The following is a 6,405-nucleotide window of genomic DNA, read 5'->3' as shown; positions in this document are numbered from 1 at the left end:
TAGCACTGTTCCCTTCCTTTCCCCCCACGAAGCAAAATATCATTTACAACTCCTCTTATCCCCTTTCCCCTCTTTGAGTACGCCGGAGAACGAAACGTATCACCTTCAATAATTTTGTTCCAATCCATTCAAAATTTTATATAATCTCGTACAATTCCATAAGATCCGAAGCTATTTTCTAAAATCTTGCAAAACAGCTTCAAATTCAACAGAAAAATTGTTTAAATCCCTTGAAATCATTAAGATCCTTAGAGATATAATACAAAATCCCTGAAATGTTGTAAACAAAGTCTCCGACGTTTATTAAACTATGCTGCAAACCTTTAACGCCCTTCAAATCATTAAGATCTTTAGAAAACACTTGAAAATTAAAAATGTTAAGTACTTTCAAAATTTCTGTACAATGTAAGTGAATAAAAATTGAAGTGAGTACTAACCAGAAGAATCTGTTGTCGGTAATCGATGACTTGTACCGGCCTTGAAGACTGAGGGTGATATCGCACACATTCTGCTATTCCAAGGACCAAGAGAAATAAATTGGATGCCATAAGCGTCCAAAAGTTTCAGGTCGCTTAGTTTAAAAGTTTCAATCCTGTAAGCGGCTGTGAAAAGGGGACAAAGATTCAACATTAGTGTAATGCTACCAAATATTTTACATACACTCTAGCAACTTATTTTCAATTCCACAAATAATCAAGCGGCAATTTTAATTTGAAGCCCTAAGAAATTCCTAATTTTTTTAAAATACAACATTTGGTAATTTATTTAAGTCACTAAAATCTTAGAAAATCTTGTGGAATAACTGTAAGCCTTTTAAAATTCTATAGAACCGTGCAGGTCCTATACAATCAATCCACGTTCATCTGGAATTCTAGGAAGTTCTTGAAAATTCAATTTTATTTATTTTTTTTATATACTTTAAACCCACTTCAAATAAATTAAAATTATTGAAATCAACTAGATATTCATTGGAGTGCTTTAAAGTGTCCGAAACCTAAAAATTGCTGAAATTCTTTGGAAATACATTGAAATGTGAAAATCGTTAAAATACTGCACAAACCCTCAATTATTGTAAATAAAATGTTTTAAAATTCATTCAAAAATCTTGAGAATCTTTAAATCCCTTAAAATCGATGACGTTCTCCGAAATTTTTGTGGAATGAGTTTGAATCTTTTGAAATTCTATACAACCTTACAGGTCCTATAAATGCAATCCACATTCAAATGGAATTATATGAAATTATTAAATATCGCATTTTCACATTAATTTATTATTAACTTATATTTATTAATTTTCACATTAAAAATCCCTTCAAATCATTAAAACCTTTGCAAATAACTTCAAAATATACTCTAAAATTTACAGTATTATTGCATGTAAATAAATAGAGGCCCAACAATGGTTTCAGTAATTCTAAATAATTTTATTCGCTCCACTCTCTGTTTTGTGTAATACACTTTCAGTCTTGGAAGCGGCTGTGAAAAGGGAAAAATGTTCGTTATGACAAAATCACATTACAAAAAATAAATTATTCACTTTTTTTCAAAACAAACACAATGTAATGCAATTTGAGGTTTTAAATCGAGGATGTCAACATTTCAGATTTTTGTTACATTCTATTTTACGTTACAATACACATTTTACTTACCTTCACAATTAGCACTTCATACTGACAAGCAGAACTGATCAACATTATTGCATTATTCAAAGACTCAAGCACTTTCAACAAAGATATTGAACAATCATTCGATCATTGATCGAGTTTTTACAGCTCTTCACTGAATGTTTAGGGGCGGCTCAAGCAACAAAATTGCCCGTCTTACTTTTCAATATAAAATTCTCCTCGAGCCCTAGCAGACCGAAGGAACAGAATGGAGCCTCTACAAAGTACATGTAAAGACCTCATTGGGTCCCCATTCGGTTCCTTTTTAAAAAAATTTAGAAAAAAACAGCAAAGTCAACTTTTAAATGGTTGAAATTTGGATTCTACGTTAAAATTCGCATTAGAAACTCACGGAGTAATCGCAATACTTTTTCTTGCATCGTTAAAACTTTAAAAAATAAAATACCTGTCATTTACATGGGACGAAGGCGACTTCAAGTGCATCTTCTTTTAGGAGCAGTTTATAAGCGTTCCGTCAGTAACTTTAAGAATTTTGTCTGCATGCTAGCACGCTGTAGAAACCTCAGACAACAACGCTGCGATGCAAGTGAGAGAGAACTTTATTTTTAAACTTCGCGCGAAACATACTACTTGAGCTATTATGGATGCGCTTGAAGGCACCTTCAGCAGAAGTTAATGACATTTTTAAAAATTTTTAACGCTGCAAAAAAAAGTATTGCGATTACTCCGTGAGTTTCTAATAGAGAATTCAACGTAGAATCCGAACTTCAACAGTTTAAAAGTTGATCTTGCTGTTTTTTTTTTAGTTTTTTAAAAAGGAACCGAATCGGGACCCAATGGGGTCAGTGGCGGACTGAGTACCCAGGGGCGCGGCTGGGCATCCAATATTGGGGGCGACTCCTAAAAAAAGGTCATCGGAGAAAAATTTTACCCCCCCCCCCCCCAGGATTGTCTTAACAACTTTTTGATTTTTTTTGAAAAATCAAAAATTCTAATTTTTATCAAACAAAAAAATAATAAATAAAACATTCTGTACAAGGTACACAAATAAACGTAATATACATTTGATATAATAGTGTTGAACGTATGTAATGAAGAGCAGTTCGCGTTTTGGAAAAAATCGAGGGCGAAGGACGAGATACGTGGAGAGAATGTGTTCGCTAAACCGAAGAAGCTTTAAAAAAAGATAATTCGCAACATTAAAGATTACGAAAAAATGTTAAAATTATAATAAAATAACCATTATTATGGTAAAATATATCAAAATATAGTAATATTTCACAATTTCGAAAATAATGAAATATATTCTTTGATCCGAACTCTTGAAATGTAAGATATAACTTGTTTTAGAGAAAGTTTGGACCAGTAATTAAATGAGTTGATCCCTTTCATATTTGTAAGCGAAAATGGAATCATAATTTTTACATAAATTAGTTAATCTGGAAACTCCTTTAAGATACGCATAGGCGCAATGAAAAGTTTACATACGTACAAAATTTATATGTTAGCGAGCGCCCATAAAAAATGCATTTAGCTGTCCCACACATTTTTAATAAATAAATATATTTTGGATTGCATCGGAAACAAATGATTTTGAAATTCTGCAATGCAGTTGATGACAAGAATATTCCTTTCACTTTTACAATTTTAATATAAATAATTTATTATTTATTTTAAAAATATTTTCATTCATAGAATCCAAAACATGCATTAGGGAATTTCTTAGGAACACTATGGGTGAAAAGAAATTGGAGGACACTTTTTACTTTACTAACGAGGAAACAAGAAACGATTGGCCGCGTTTCAATCGTATTTCAAGTCGTATGTAATGTGTGTCTTAAAGAGGAATGGCAGATTGCTGACGATAAGTTAGAGGTACCAGTGCATCAGAGAAGTGATTATTTTACGATTCACCAAAAAATATTTCGTTATTGATTAGAAAACGACGGTTGATCGTAATAATTCTATCGGGATCCTCTGCGCTTCAATATGCCATCTATTTTCTCAATGCGGCCAAAATTTGAACTCGCGAAACCAAGTAGGATTTTGAAGATGCATTTTAATTTGAGCTTAACAACCATTTTTTAATTATTTCACATAGTTTAAACTATTAAGTGTATGAAAGCAATTAAGATTTATTGGAAACGAAGTGTTACATATGTGCAATTTTCATCGTATACAACGAAAAAACACGATTTATGTTAAAACTGTTTTTGTAAAAAAATCATTTTTTTACTGTATTATATATGTTTAAAATAAAAATTATCTCTTGAAAAAAGGATCCTACTCCATCTTAACTCCATTGGGAATCGAACCATAAAACTTCGGATTTCCGGTCAGTTGCTTTTCCAATTAAGCTATTAGAGGGATTAAGATAATTAAGATAACTCAAGAAAATAACGCCAATTTTTAGCTAGTTGTTAATGATACAAGTAATTATTTTTAAATTTATCCGCTATATCATCAGAGATTGTACCTTACCAACAGTAGATCAAACCTCCAAACTATGAAGGCAGAAAATCTACACAATATCGTTCAAGTTAAGAATCTTCAATAACAGAAAATGCTTAACCTCTTAATAAGACTAGATGGAAAATAATATTTTTCAAATTGAAATTATTTCTTGAAAAAAGGAGCCTACTCCATCTTCACTCAATTGGAAAAGCACCTGACCGGAAATCAGAAGTTTTGTGGTTCGATTCCCAATGAAGTGAAGATGAAATAGGATCCTTTTTTTCAAGAAATAATTTTAATTTGAAAAATATCATTTTCCATCTAGTCTTATTAAGACGTTAAACATTTTCTGTTATTGAAGATTCTTAACTTGATCGATATTGTGTAGATTTTCTGCCTTCATGGTTTGGAGGGTTGATCTACTGTCGATAAGGTAAAATCTCTGATGCTATAGCAGATAAATTTAAAAATAATTACTTGTATCATTAACACCTATCTAAAAATTGGCGTTATTTTCTTGAATTAAGAGTTTTTATTTTGATCCCTCTAATAGCTTAATTGGCAAAGAACCTGACCGGAAATCAGAAGTTTTGTGGTTGGATTCCTAATGGAGTGAAGATGGAGTAGGATCCTTTTTTTCAAGAAATAATAATGTTAATTTCAAAAATATTATTTTCCATCTAGTCTTATTAAGACGTTAAGCATTTTCTGTTATTGAAGATTCTTAACTTAATCGATATTGTGTAGATTTTCTGCCTTCGTGGTTTGGAGGGTTCATCTACTGTCGGTAAGGTACAATCTGTGATGATATAGCAGATAAATGTAAAAATAATTACTTGCATCATTAACACCGAGCCTTAGCATGACATAGGGGGCGCCAACCAAGGGGTGCGCAGTCGGGAAATCCCGGCTGCACGCCCATGTCAGTCCGCCACTGAATGGAGTCTTTAAGGGTACTTTGTAGAGGCTCCATTCGGTTCCTTCGGTCCGCCAGGGAGGTAAAAATATATATTATAAATTAACAACCAAATACCTACCAGCTTCAGAGCTGTTGCAAAAACTTTTTATTTGTATCCAATAAAAATTATTCAAAACAATAATCAACATTTTACCACTCACAACATTTTTTGTCATTAGTTCAATTCGAAATTTGTATGCTATTCTTCTTTCATACACATTCCTTTTCATATTACTACCATTTTCACACAAACAATAAAAATTTTCAAGCAGATTTTTCATTGTCTTCAAAGTGAATTTCAATGCGATGTTTACGTGTACGGTGCTGGAAGGGACGAGCCGAGTTCATTCGCTAAATCCTACCATAATCTGAGTCACAAATCAGGTGGGCCATTATGAGATTGAGAAGCGTATTCTTATTCACCACACCTGACTGGGTTCCTTTTTTACATTCCCTGCAAAAAACGTCTTATTGAAAAGTATTTAGAAGTATTACGATTTTGAATGCATTTGAATTCTGCTTTCTGATGCGGAGAAAAGATTTCAAAAGTATTGGTTCGAATTAAGCATCACCCTGCTGAATGCGAGATGTGAGTGTAGGAGCAGTGTTGATGCTTCCGAATCCAAAGTATTGGATGGTGTTAAAGGCAGCAGTTCTGAATACGAGCTGGTACTGAGAATTAGGAACGAATTTTTCGCATTAAAAAGTATTGGATCGCATTAAGTACGGTAGCAACAAAGGCGGCTTCGTGCGGAGAATTAGGTATCGTAAATGCTTCGTATTTGAAAACGATATTAATGCGTAAAAACGATCGAAAGTAAAATAATAATAATAGTCTCTTTTTAAGTCCGTAGCGTGTTGTAAAATAGATTTGACTGATGTAATTTTTTTCTTACTTATATTTTTACGTTTTAAACGTACGACTTCTTATGTTGCGATATATATTTATATTAATTTCGAATGCTTTCATGTACTATATAATTTTATGTATAATGTACATAAATTGTCTAATAAATGTAGTGTTCAAAGTCAATAACGTTCTATTTAACATCAAAAATTACTACGTAAGATAGGGGGGGGGGGGTCACGAAAATCTTATGGTACCTTACGTGAAGGGAGGGGGGAGTCGAAAATGTGTAAAAAGACACTTACGTTATTTGTGGACGGCCCTAAGTACAAGTATGAATAGACACATTTTTCAATTATACATATTTATTGAAAGTAATGTAAAAAGATAAGCTACATTACATCTCCGGCAATTCTCAGGATTACGAGGGTGGATTGATAAGTTTCCGGCCTGACCAAGAAAAACAACGTTTTTAAGAATTTTTTTTTTTTATTTCTCAACATAATCTCCTCCAAGGCTGA

This window comes from Belonocnema kinseyi, chromosome 8 (genome assembly GCF_010883055.1).
Source record: "Belonocnema kinseyi isolate 2016_QV_RU_SX_M_011 chromosome 8, B_treatae_v1, whole genome shotgun sequence".
Lineage (NCBI taxonomy): Eukaryota > Metazoa > Arthropoda > Insecta > Hymenoptera > Cynipidae > Belonocnema > Belonocnema kinseyi.
The sequence above is the reverse complement of the archived record's forward strand: the minus strand, read 5'-3'. Positions refer to the sequence as shown.